This window comes from Elephas maximus, chromosome 4, assembly GCF_024166365.1.
Source record: "Elephas maximus indicus isolate mEleMax1 chromosome 4, mEleMax1 primary haplotype, whole genome shotgun sequence".
In the NCBI taxonomy this organism is placed as follows: Eukaryota; Metazoa; Chordata; class Mammalia; order Proboscidea; family Elephantidae; genus Elephas; species Elephas maximus.
Window position 1 is genome coordinate 64,707,749 of NC_064822.1, and position 14,819 is coordinate 64,722,567.

Below are 14,819 nucleotides of genomic sequence, written 5' to 3' on the forward strand. Positions count from 1 at the left end.
ATGACGTCAAGAACAAAAGTATGATATAGAATGATGGAACCACCATCAAAGCCAAGATTGAAAGCTTAAAGGACCTCATGCTTGATTACCATTAGTGTAGTACTATTGTGGAAAAGGTTCCTGGTGACAAAAATGGTTTGTATTTGACTACTCACCTAAAAGCTGGTGGTTTGAATGCACTCAGCAGCGCTGGGGAAGAAAGACCTGGCAACCTGCTTCTATAAAGATTACAGCCAAAAAACCCTATTGAGCAGTTCTACTCAGTAACACATGGGGTCAACATGAGTTGGAATTGATTGGACCACAATGGGTTTTTTTGTTTTTTTCTCGTGAAAAAAATATCACTGCTCGGTGTGTCCTCTACAATAAATGTGTTGGTATTGATACACTTTAAAACACTTCTTATGATTACTTAGCTTTTTGTAAGCAGTTATATCATCCTTTTTCATCCAAACGGGGCCTTTTATTGATACAAAAAAGAATTTTGTAAGAAAAACAACTGCTGAAAAATGAAAAGAATATATTCAAATGTTCTAGAAAAAAACTGATTACCCTGGGAAAGTTATAAGGAACAAATTTATTATTTTGATGACTAGTAAGTAAATTTAAAGAATGAAGAATATATCCTGCCTTTCCTATATGAACTGTTACTGGGTAACAAAATGGTAGTTGAGGGAAAGCATGTCTTAATAAAACTGCTCCAACTGATAAATGTCAAAGAAATGGTACAATTAGAATATCACCATTTTATAACCCCCAAAGAATTAACGGCACTGAACGTCCATTGATGTTTGCTAACGTTACAAAAAGAGATAATCAGATGGTTTTCCCCATCTGATTGAAGAACACAGCACCACCTAAGATCTTACCAAATAGATGGAACTTGAGTTTAAATGAAACTTTGGATCCAGCTGTCAGTCTCCAGGAAATACAGAAAACACAGGAACAGGCTGAATTGCACCAGGAGTGTGCAAACTACCAGTTCAGGCTGTGGGAAACTTGAGAGGTAGTATTCTTAACATGTGAATTGAAAGGGAAAGATAGACTTGGGTAATACTGAACTACGGTGTGTAGAAATGCACACTTAAGTGATAAAACTATAAAGAGATATAGAGAAGCAAATACTATCAAAGTCAGGATAGTAGTTACTTTTGGGGAGAGAAAAGGGGCAGGGCTGGGAATGGGGTAAGAGGAGGAGCTGGCAAAATTCTGTTTCTTAACCTGGGTTGTACATTTTGTATCTTTGATTTATGTTAGATTTTAAAAGCTTAAGTTCAAAAAATAAAATACATTCCATACATTGTGGTTTATCAAAATATCTTTTAAGTTGCTAGAGGTGTCTTCTCTCTCTTTCTGTTCCCTACCCCCATTCCCATGGTACGTGTGTGTCTGTCTCCCTTTCTCTCTCTTAAAGCTTATTGATAGAAGTCTCATTGTTTGTCCTACATCATTTTCCTACAATTGGGATTTTGTTTATTGTATCTCTGTGTTGTCATTTAACTTGCCCCTTTGTTCCCAACTTTTCTGTAAATTGTGGTTAAATGTAAAGGTTTGATCAAATTCAAGTGGGTTTTTCTTTTCTTTTTTTGTGAGAATAATTCATAGATAGTGTGGTATATTTCCATGGAGAGGCACATAATTGTCTGTTCTTGTTATGGGATGTTCGCAACCATTGATGATAATTGCTTAGATCCATTATTTTACAAAAAAAAAAAAAAACATTATTTTCCTAGTCATTGCAAAACAGTGACATTTTAATTCTAGTGATATGTTTTTAAGAGTCCTAGAATCCTTTTTAGGTATAAATACAAAAATATTTATGAACAAATTGGTGTGATGTCTGAGATTTTCTTAGGGATAATCTGGGGTAGGAAGCAGTGGATGGAGGTATAAAATGAAACAAGATTAGCAATGAGTTAATAAGTGCTAAAGCTGTGTCATGGGTATATAGGAGTAGGTAGTTGCTGGTTAATGGAATTCTGACTAATGATAAGAAAATGAATCATAAGATTATTAAAGTTGAATAGAATAATGGTCTTTATGGCACTAAGAAAAGGAGAGGTGCCAAGAAGTGCTGAATGGAGACACACTACAACCACTACAAGCACAGACACTCCTACGCTCAAGTTCAAGGCAGACTCCAGCCTCTAAAGAGGTTTCTCAGAGTTTGCTGTTGTTGTTCATAAGATCCATGCTTTTCTCTTACTCTTACTTCTGTAGTTTCTGCGGTATTAATTTTGACAAGGGAGTCAGAAGTCATGCTAGTTTGCCAACTTGATCCAAAATATTGCTTTTTTGTACTAATAAAGGTACTGAGCAAACCTAATTCCTAGAGAAACAGAAAAAAATATTTGTACCTCTTCATTTCTCACAGGCCGCTAGACCCTTGAGATAGAGTCTGATGCCTGCATTGTTTGGGGAGAATTAGTTAATTACAGGCCAGTATTCAAGTGTTCCACCACCTGTCTGTACTGTAGTGGCTTGCATGCTGCTATGATGCTGAAAGGTATGCCACAGGTATTTCAAATACCAGCAGGGCCACACATGGTAGACAGGTTTCAGTGGAGCTTTCTAATCAAAGCTTGGCAATCTACTTCTGAAAATTAGCCAATGAAAAGCCTATAGATCACAATGGAATATTGTTCAACATGTTGTTGGAAGATGAGCCTGTAGGATGGCAATCACTCAAAATACAAAGGAGTGCTCCAACAATAGGCTCAAGCATGCCAGCAATCATGAAGATGGTGCAGGACTGGGCACCATTTCATTCTCTTGTGCATTGCATTGCCATGAGTTGGAGCTGACTTGAGAGCAACTAACAACAACATTCGAGTACTTTTGTTCTCTCTCTTGGTTCTGTACAGACAGGTAAGAGGAAGGCCTCTTTGGCATGCAGGCAACACGATTCTTCCCAAATAGACTTGGGGTTGGAGCAGTAATAAGGAACACTTTTTGACTTCAAGTCCGATCTACATTTTTCAGTACAGCTTTAGCAATAGTAAAGCTGGTATTTTGATTCCTTTGTCTATTTCTTAATTTTTTCAAAATGCAGAGGGAAGAGAGGTGTTACTAATTATTACCTTTAAACCCTAAAAAATAGAATTTGATAATGGATTAGATGAGTGGGCGGAAGAGGAAAATTGTTAAGAATTACATGTAGTCCAGACTTACAGCATATTTGGGTTAGAAGTTATGATGAACAGCACTTAAGACCATTCATTTGTTATTTATTCATTTATTTTGGGGGACTTACATAAAGTGACTATAACTGGAGAAGCAGAAAGCACCTATTTTAAATCTATACATTTATATGTAATATTTCCAATCCACGAAGACAAATAAAGATCTGATTTATAAAGATATTGATAATGACAGGTAACACTGTATTTTTATACAAAGAATGCATAACTTCTGTTTGATTGCCAACCAGTCCCTCTCCCAGGTGGTATTTTCATAAGCACTGCTATGCCATATTTTTTTTACATGTTGCTACAAAAAAAAAAAAATTAGCATAGCGAGTTTACAAAAATACCTCTCCAAGGAGGGAATGATTGGTAAATAAAGGTAGAAGGTGCATGTTATTTGCATAAATATACAGTAATAATGAAAACTAAAAAAAAAAAAAAAGTATTCGACTTACTTCAGAACTGACTTACAATGGAATTGTCAGAACAGAGCCCCATAGTAAATTGGAGATTACCCATATTCTTAAAGTTTGAGCACCTGGATATATGTTGAAGCCATTTACTGAAATGAGGAACACTAGAAGAGGCAGAGTTTTGATGGTAAAATCTAGAGCCTCATTTCAACATATTAAGCTTGAAATGCTTAAGATTTCCAAGGCAAGTAGCAGGACCTACTCATTTGGAACTCAGAATAGAGGTCAAAGCTGAATAGGAATTTGAACATTGGAACAGGAAGTCTGATTACTCAAGGCAAAGCAGTAATTTTCAGTAGGATTGCATTTCAAAAGCAGGTCAGAAAAAACCCCTGTCAGTTTTTTAGACAGAGTTTTGATGAATCACACGGTAAGAGGAAGATGGATTACTTCCTTTACATTTCAGCTTTTTTTTTTTTTTTAAGAAGACTGCAACAAGTTTACTCAACCAACCACTTTTGTGATAGTAGCTGATGACTGTTTCATTTATTTAAAACCTATAATCTCCATTTCAAACATACCGGACATAACAGATCCATCAATTGAAAACAAAATTACTGAATTCTCACCATGTTTTAGCACTGGAGTTAGTGTTGGAGATAGGAAGTAGAGGAGGACTCTGTACTCTCCAGGATCTCACAGCTGAGTGTGGACCAAATCAGAGTCATTAATAATCAGAGCCCAGTGTGTCCGAGCTGCACAGAAAATGGTGTTCCAGTTAGGCTGAATCCAGGAAAGCTTTTGAATGACCATGAACCCTGAACTGAATGTTGAAGGCTGAGAATCCATAAGTAGGAGGCAGCAAACACACTCTAGATTAATGCCAAGGGATGGTGCATTTCTGTAAGTGACCCACATATTACATAATCTCTCACTCACCCTCCTCTCAAGGACCCTTTTGGGTGTCCTACTGCGATGACAGTGATCAAGTTCAATTTCCAGTTTCCCCATAAGTGTGACTCTGGATTCTCTCAGGGGAAGAGAGCAGATCATGGTACCCTGCGTGATATGTATTCCTTGTTTTTTCCTTCCTCTGTTCCACCCCTCGCAGAAACACCCTAGGTATTTCCGTGGGTTAGTAATCGCTCCCTTGCCTACCTCACTGAGTTCTTTTATTGAGAGTTTTTATCAGGAATGGGTGTTGGGCTTTATCAAATGCCTTTTCTGAATCAATTGAGGTGATGATATGATTCTTTTCTTTTGTTCAATTTATGTGGTGGTTTACATTAATTGATTTTCTAATATTGAACCATCCTTGCATACCTGGTCGTGGTGTATTATTTTTTTGATATGATGCTAAATTCTATTGGCTAGAATTTTGTTGAGAATTTTTGCATCTGTATTCATGAGAGAGATTGATTTGTAATTTTCTTTTTTTGTGATGTCTTTGCCTGGCTTTGGTATCAGGGCTATACTAGCTTCATAGAATGAATTTGGGAGCGTTCCTTCCTTTTCTGTGTTCTGAAATAGTTTGAGTAGTACTAGTGTAAGCTCTTTTCTGCATATTTGGCAGAAATCACCAGTGAAGTCATCCAGGCCAGGATTTTTTTGTTGATGTTGGGAATTTTTTTTTAAATTGTCTCTTCAATTTCTTCTCTTGTTATGGATCTGTTCAGATTTTCTATCTCAGTTTGTGTTAGTTTAGGTAGGTAGCGTGTTTCTAGAAATTTGTCCATTTCCTCTAGGTTCTCAAATTTGTTTGAGTACAGTTCTTCATAGTATTCTCTTATGGTCCTTTTTATTTCACTTGGGTCTGTTGTAACTTCCCCCATCTCATTTCTTATTTGGGTTATTTGCTTCCTCTCCTGTTTTTCTTTTGTCAGTTTGACCTATGGATTGTCAATTTTTTTAATCTTTTCAAAGAATCAACTTTTGGTCTCGTTTATTCTTTATATTGTTTTTCTGTTCTTTATTTCATTTATTTCTCCTCTAATCTTTATTATTTTCTTTTTTCAGGTGACTTTGCACTTCTTTTGGTGCCTCTTCCTATTTGTTCGAGTTACAGGGGTAACGTTTTAATTTTGGCCCACCCTTCTTTTTGATGTATACATTTATTGCTATAGCATATGTCCTGTTAAGATATAGAAGTTGCATTTTAGAGTAGGGACTCTGTTAAGTGCCCCACAGTTTCGCTGTTGATGTTGTTGTTATCTGACATTGAGTTGGCCTCTGACTCATGGTGACCCGACGCACAATAGAACAAAACTTTGCCCATCGTAAACCATCCCCATGATGGGCTGGAGATTAGATCATTGTGATCCATAGAATTTTTGTTGGCTGATTTTTTGGAAGTAGACACCAGGCTTTTCTTCCTAAAAAATTCTGGAACTTGTTCAACATCATAGCAACATGCAAGCCTCCACTGACAGCTGGCTGCATATGACATGCATTGGTAAAAAGCAGAACTTGGCTCTCCCGTATAGAAGACAAGAGTTCTACTACTGACCCACCATTGCCCTCACAGTTTCCCTAGGACAAGGGAAACAGTTATTACTCAATAAAAATCCGTTGTTTCACTGGTTGCCTGCTTCTTTGTATTTTATTGTTCCCGAAGAAAGCTCAGAAGCCTTTTCAGAGTTTCTGGACATTTCTGACTACTGGAAGCTACAAAGAAACATAGGAGTAAAATAACAAAGGGAAATCTTAACTGCTTTGAGCTATCTTAAGTATCTTAATAAAAACTGTATCTTTGTTATTTGGCAGAACATGTCCTGATCTCTCTCAGTTGCTCACTTCAGTTTTTCAGTCTTTTAATTCATTCTCCTTATTTGTAGAAACTCAAAGTAATCTGATTTCTCCATATTTCTTTAAGTCTAAATATGGGTATCCTAATCTACTTCTGGAAACCCTGCTAGGGTAGTGGTTAAGTGCTGCGGCTGCTAACCAAAGGGTCAGCAGTTCGAATCTGCCAGGTGCTTCTTGGAAACTCTATGGGGCAGTTCTACTCTGTCCTATAGGTTTGCTGTGAGTCAGAATCGACTCAATGGCACTGGGGTTTTTTTTTTTTTTTTTAATCTACTTCCTTTTGATGAATGAAGTACCTACCCTTAAGACCACTTATCTTTTGCACATGATCTTGAAGAAGTAAAATGGAGCTACTTTTGGTGACAATGTTCTTTCTTTGGGTTACTCTAAAGTCTAGGAGATTTTTTTAATGTCCAAGAAAATTGCAAGTTTTCTAAAACAACATGTTCCCAATTCAAGTAAGAGAACAGCTTAGATCATTCTCTCACAAACTCTTATTATCTGCCTTTTTATCATAATATCAGAAAATAGATATATTTTAAAATAAGAAAGAGAGATGAGAAATCCTTAATGCCTTCCATAATAGCAAATCTTGTATATTTACCTAGTGATACAGGAAGCAGGAACAAAATATTTTAGTATTAGATTACTGCCTTAAATTATCCTTTGAACATATTTTTTTCCCCGTAGTATAAAGAACTCTCCCATTAAGATTAAAGACACTAATCTAGAGATTGTAGTTATTGAAGATGTTAATTACCTTGTACAGGATTTTTTGAACCATGGACATTTTTAACACTGGTGAGCCAAAATTGGGAGATAGTGTGTTAGAGGTTGACTACTATTGATACCTACGTATAGACGAGTTCAGAATCAAAATTGGGAAAATACAGCTAGAATTAGGCAAAGGAATTGTAAAATAATACCCAATTATTTTTTAAGTATACTTTAGAATTGTTAAGGGTTGTCATAAGGTTGAGGAAGAAAAAATAAAAAATGTAGTCTCGTTTGGAATTATATTTGAATTATTTAAAAATTAAATATTTTTAATAAGGAAAACGGTAGTAGAGATTGGCATATTTAGAGGAAAAGCATTTGGGAGAAATTTGTTAAAAAAAAAAAAAAAATCTACTGGCCCTACCCCGTTTGGAGCAAGGAAAATGAAGAAAACCAAAGACACAAGGGAAAGATTAGTCCAGAGGACTAATGGACCACAGCCTTTACCAGACTGAATCCAGCACAACTTGACTGTGCCCAACTACCATCACTGACTGCTCTGACAGGGATCACAGTAGAGAGTCCCTGACAGAGCTGGAGAAAAATGTAGAGCAAAATTCAAACTCACAAAAAAGGACCAGACTTACTGGTCTGACAGAGACTGGAGAAACCTGAGATTATGGCCCCTGGACACCCTTTTAACTCAGTACTGAAGTCACTCCTGAAGTTTACCCTTCAGCCAAAGATTAGGCAGGCCTATAAAACGAACAGTTACACAGGCAGTTCAACCATGTATACAAGGCTAAACGGGCACTCTAGCCCAAAAGCAAATATGAGAAAACAAGAAGGAACAGGAAAGCTGGATGAATGGAAATAGAGTGTTGACACATCGTGAGGTTAGCAAGGTTAACAACCAATGTCACAAAACAATTTGTATATGAATTTTTTAATGAGAAACTAATTTGCTCTAAACTCGCACCTGAAGCACAATAATTAAAAAAAAAAAAAAGGAGTAGAAACTTTCATAAAGGTTAAAAAAAAAAAATCACCCATGAGAAACCAGAAACCCAACAACAAAGTACAGATATGGGGTCTAAGCACATACTATCTGTGTATTTCAGAGACACAAAGCAAAAACTGAGACTTGAAACACAAACCTCCTAGTAAATGCAAATCTGAAATCACACTATAAAGTTACTCCCACAAACCATGGCACCACTGGTTTCCTAACTGCAAATCACACAATGAGATGTGTCACTGTGAGATAGTCAATAGACATAATTAATGGGAGAATTAAACAAAAGAATAAAAAAAAAAACAGAAACAAAAAAAATCTGGTACGGGAAATAATGAAGAGATAATTCCATTTCAAGCCGGTATTTACACAGCTGAACTACAGTGAAGTAGCCTCTGAGCAGTGGGATGGAAACCTCAGCAATATTGTGAGGCCTATTTTAGAACAACCAGCTCCCTCCTCTGTCATATCTGCAAGACAAAAGCAGAGGATGACAATCACTCAGCCAACAGACTTGGGAAAAACAGTTTCCTAGGAATTTTGAGCATGGAAAGGGGTAACTAAGAAACTAAGATTAATGATAATGGGAAAAATAAAAACAAAACATTAAGTTAGAAGTATTCTAGAAACATCTTATGAACAAATAGCCACATACAAACTTAGGAAATACTTAGACTGAGAAGTCTGCATCTTGCATCTTCCTATTCTCTTTCTTTTTCAACAGTATTCTCCCTTTAAGGAGCCCTGGTGGTGCAAAGGTAAAAGGTTGGCAGTTCAAACCCACCCAGTGGCTCCATGGGAGAAAGACCTGGCAATTTGCCCCTGTAAAGTTTACAGTCTAGAAAACCCTATGGGGTAGTTCTGCTCTGTCACATGGGGTCACTATGAGTTGAAGTTGATTCAACAACACCTAACAAACAACATACTCCCTTTGCAGCCCTAATTTTCCCCAAACTTCACTGTTGTCTTCAATTTTTCATCTCCTTAATTGTAAGTGGAAACCCTGGTGGCATAGTGGTTAAGTGCTATGGCTGCTGACCAAAAGGTCGGCAGTTCGAATCTGCCAGGCACTCCTTGAAAACTCTATAGTGCAGTTCTACTCTGTGCTATAGGGTCGCTATGAGTCGGAATCGACTCGACGGCAGTGGGTTTGGTTTGGTTTTTAATTTTAAGTTTTTCTTATCCACTCAATTTTTTTGACTCTGAGTCATTTTCCTGAGTTCATCTTTTCCTAATCTACTCTCTTGTTCCAATTCCTAATTCAGTACTAAAACTTTTTAGCTACAATTTTTCACTTTTGCCAATACTCTTAGGTTATAGAAGATCACTTTTGAAACCAAAAGAATTTCTAATCTTCCATTCTAAGTTTCACTTCTCTCTCCTACATGGAACTGAGAAGAAAAGAAGTGCTTACTTTACAGAAACACTGTGTGCGTACCCTCTGGCTCCCCGTAGTGAAACAGACCAGGAACCTCTTAAGCCTGTCTCCCTAAAGTTCTTATCCAGGAAATCTGGATTTATTCACAGAAGTTAGAACTTAATCATCCTACTCTGAAAGGCTGGGATACTTCGAAAGTAAAAATCACCTTTAAACAGAAAATATTGTTAAGGGCTAAAGTTTCCAAAGATTTAGAGATCTTTTCCTTTATTTTAAAAAAAAAAAGAAAGAAAGAAAATTAAAAAATGAAAGGAATGTTAGGGACATGTTCAAATAATCTATTTGGTATCTCACATAAAGTTTCTCTATTTGATTACTAAGTTAGATTATGCAGAAAAACAAGCATTTATATGACATGAAGGAAATTAGTTGAGATACCTTCAAAATATGAAGAAGCATTCCCATCTATTGCTATTCCTATGTACCATTCTTCATGGTACGTTTTCATTGGAATCTATGACATGAAGTAAACAATTCCTTAGAGAAAAACCTAAGTCATCTCATCCTAGAAAGATGAGAGAATTCCAATTTCATGGCTATGGCTTAGAGTTTAAGGGAAGAGATAATAAAGTAGCAATAGGATCCATTAATATTTTACTGTGTGTGGTATGCTTGCAGAAACAGAGTTCTTGAAACTATCTGAGAAGGTTGTTACTAGTCTTCATGAGTCAAGGCCAAGGTGAAGCTCATGTTGGAAAAAGATGTCATGACGTCCTTGGCAAAATAAGAGTGTAATTATCAAAAAAAGAATTGGCTGTCTGAAGCAGGTTCCCTGTCTTCAGTGTCAGTAGCTTGGCGAGAATCTCTAACTTATGGGCCCTTTGTTTTATCCCAAATCATTGATTGCGGCACATTCTCAGGTGAGTAGTCTCAAATATACAAAACCTTAAAGAGATATGGGACTTTTTTTTTTTTTCTGAATACAGCTTTTCAAATGGAGGATATTTAGTTACTGTTAAAAACTTATGAACAAGCTAGAAATAATAAAAATTCCTCTGGGGTTAAAGGAGATCCAACAGCTCATTGGGGTGGGGGTGATGTTCTGAAACATAACTATCAGTTTACATTTCCCCTTGGTCATGCAGGACACAACAAAATAAAGAGTTGAGAAAAATTTAAGGTCCAGACAAAAGAGCAAAGACTTCCTTTCAAACTGTGTAGGTAGTTAACCAGCTCACAGTCCTGTTTTGCTCTTTGCTTACCTATACTTTATGCTCCTGATTTGTCCTCTAGATTGGACTTTTGGCAGCTCTATGCTCCACTCCCATCCCTCCACTACCACTGTTCAATATCCCTCTCCAACCCCAGACAGCAAAGTGTTTAAGAGCTTGGCAGCTAAAGAAAAGATCGGCAGTTCAAAATCACCAGCCACTCCTTGGAAACACTATGGGGCAGTTCTACTGGGTCCTGTAGGGTTGCTATGAGTTGTATTTTTTTTTCTTTTTATCTGATTAGATATTACAGTGGAGTGGTATCCTTTTAACAGACAGTGCTGAGAGAAGAGGTTCAAATCCCCAAACGAAACAGAGGCAAAAGTGAAAATAAAATAAACATCAACAACATACAATCATGGGCAGAGTGACAAATTAGTGTAAAATAAGAGCAAAATCAGTTTTGGTACCAAATCAGAACTGGAGACAGCAGGATATCAGGTGTTGTTGCTTTTGTTGTTGTTGTTGTCATTGTTGTTAGGTACCATGGAGTCAGTTCCAACTCATAGCGACCCTACCTGCAACCGAATGAAACACTGCCTGGTCCTGCACCATCCTCACAATTGTGATGTTTGAGCCCATTGTTGCAGCCACTGTGTCAATTCTCCTCATTGAGGGTTTCCCTCTTTTTCACTGACCCCCTACTTTACCAAGTGTCTTAGTATCTAGTGCTTAGTATCAAAAATTCCACAAGTGAATGCCTTTAGCAAAGAGAAATTTATTCTCTCACAGTCCGGGAGGCTAGAAGTTGGTTCTGGAGGAGGCTCCTTGTTATCAATCTTCCTTTGGTCTAGAAGCTTCTCCTCGCAGGAACCTCAGGCCCAAAGGAGGTGCTCTGCTTCTGGCACTGCTTTCTTGGTGGTATAGGTTAACCTACTCTCTGCTCACTTCTCTTGCCTTTTATCTCTTGTAAGATAAAAGATGATGCAGGCCACACCCCAGGAAAACTCTTTTTGCATTGAATCAGGGATGTGACCTGAGTAAGGGTGTTACATCCAATTCCTAACTCTCTAATCTTGCCTCGTTAATCACAGACAGAGATTAGGGTTTACAACATGTAGAAAAATTACATCAATCACGAAATGGAGGACAACCACACAATACTGGAAATCATGGCCCAACCAAGTTGACACATATTTTGATATTTTGGAGGAACACAATGCACTCCATAACAAAAAGCATGATGTCTTTCTCCAGGGACTGGTCCCTCCTGGTAACATGTCCAAAGTACATGAGACAAAGTCTTGCCATCCTTGCTTCCAAGGAGCACTTTGGCTGTATTTCTTCCAAGACAGACTTGTTCGTTCTTCTGACAACCCATGGTATATTCAGTAATTCTTCACCAACACCATAATTTAAAGGCATCAATTCTTCTTCGGCCTCCCTTATTCATTGACAAGCTTTTGCATGCATATGAGACAATTGAAAATATCATGACTTGGGTCAGGTGCACCTTAGTCCTCAAAGTGGCATCTTTGCTTTTTAACACTTTAAAGAGGTCTTTTGCAGCAGATTTGCCCAATGCAATATGTCCTTTGATTTCCTGACTGCTGCTTCCATGGGTGTTGATTGGGAATTCAAGTAAAATGAAATCCTCAACAATGTCAGTCTTTTCTCCATTTATCATGATGTTGCTTATTGGTCCAGTTGTGAGGATTTTTGTTTTCTTTGTGTTGAGGTGTAATCCATACTGAAGGCTGTAGTCTTTGATCTTCATCAGTAAGTGCTTCAAGTCCTCTTCACTGTCAGCAAGCAAAGTTGTGTCATTTGCATATCACAGATGTTAATGTCTTCCATAAATCCTGACACCACATTCTTCTTCATATAGTCCAGTTCCTATTTTTATTTGCTCAGCATACAGACTGAATAAGTACGGTGGAAGGGTACAACCCTGATGCACACCTTTCTTGATGTTAAACCATGCAGTATCCCCTTGCTCTGTTCAAAAGACTGCCTCTAGGACTATGTACAGGTTCCCCAGGAGCACAATTAATTGTTCTGGAATTCCCATTCTTCTCAATATTATCCATAATTTGTTATGATCTACACAGTTGAATGCCTTTGCATAGTCAATAAAACACAGATATACATCTTTCTGGTATTCTCTGCTTTCAGCCACAATCTATCAATGATGATATCCATCCATCAGCAATGATATCCTTTGTTTCATGTCTTCTGGATCCAGCTTCAATTTCTAGCAGTTCCCTGTCAACGTACTGTTGCAACTGCTTTTGTATGATCTGTGTGATATTAATGATATTGTTTGATAATTTCCACATTCTGTTGGATCACTTTTCTTTGGAATGGGCACAAATATGGATCTCTTCCATCGATTGGTCGGGTAGCTCTCTCCCAAATTTCCTGGCATAGATGAGTGACGACTTCCAGCGCTACATCTGTTTGTTGAACATCTCAATTAGTATTCCATGAATTCCTGGAACCTTGTTTTTCACCAGTGCCTTCCGTTTTGCTTGGATTTCTTCCTTCAATGACAATAGTTCTTGATCACATGCTACCTCCTGAAATGGTTGAATGTTGCTAATTCTTTTTGGTATGGTGACTCTATGTATTCCTTCCATCTTCTTTTGATGCTTCCTGTGTGGTACAATATTTTGCCCATGGAATCCTTCAAAATTGCAACCCGAGGCTTGGATTTTTTCTTCAGTTCTTTCAGCTGGAGAAATACTGAGCATGTTCTTCCTTTTTGGTTTTCTATCATCAGGTCTTTGCACATTTCATTATATTTTTCCTTGCCTTCTCAAGCTGCCCTTTGAAATCTTCTGTTCAGTTTTTTACTTCACTTCTTCCTTTTGCTTTAGCTACCTGGCATCCAAGAGCAACTTTCAGACCCAAGTCCATTTTGGTCTTTCTTTTCTTTCCTGTCTTTTTAACGACCTTTGCTTTCTTCACAATGTCCTTAATGTCATCACACAACTCCCCTGGCCTTCTGTCATTAGTATTCAATGTGTCAAATTTATTCTTCAAATAGTCCCCAAATTCAGGTGAGATACTCAAGGTTGTATTTTGACTCTCATGGACTTGTTTTTAATTTTCTTCGGCTTCAACTCAAACTTGCATATGATAATTGATGGTCTGTTCTGCAGTTGGCCTCTGGCCTTGTTCTGACGATGATATTGAGCTTTTCCATGTTCTCTTTCCACAAATGCAGTCAATTTGCTTTCTGTGTTTCCCATCTGGTGAGGTTGTTTTAAAAAAGGTATTTACAATAAAGAAACCATTAGTCTTCAGTAGTCTTCATTAGTCTTGCAAAATTCTGTCATACAATCTACCACCAAAGCCATATTTTCTTACTACCTATCCTTCTTTGTTTCCAAGTTTCACATTCCAATCACCAGTAATTATCAATGTATCTTGATTGCATGTTTGATCAATTTCAGACTGCAGAAGTTGATAAAAATCTTCAATTTCCTCATCTTTGGGATTAATGATTGGTGAATAAATTTGAATAATAATCATATTAACTGGTCTTGCTTGTAAGTGTATAGATATTATCCTATTATTAACAGCATTGTATTGCAGGACAGATTTTGAAATGTTCTTTTTGACTATGAATGGACACCATTCCACTTCAATTTGTCATTCCCAGCATAGTAGATCATATAATTGTCTGATTCACCTTGGCCAATACCAGTCCATTTCAGCTCTCTAATGCCTCGGATATCAATGAGTCCCATTTCATTTTTGACTACTTCCAATTTTCCTAGATTCATACGGTGTATGTTCCAAGTTCCAGCAATTAATGGGTGCTTGCACCTCTTTCTTCTCATTTTGAGTCATGCCACCTCAGCAAATGAAGGTCCCAAAAGCTTTACTGCACCCACATCGTTAGAGTCATCAGGTCATCATCAAGGACATCAATTTCAGACTGCAGAAGTTGGTAAAAATCTTCAATTTCCTCATGCTTGGCTTTAACGGTTGGTGCGTAAACTGGTGCGTTGGTGTGTAAATTAGTGGTTGGTGCATAAATTTCTGGGCACAGATGGGTGAGCACCTCCAATGCTGCTTCCCTTTGTC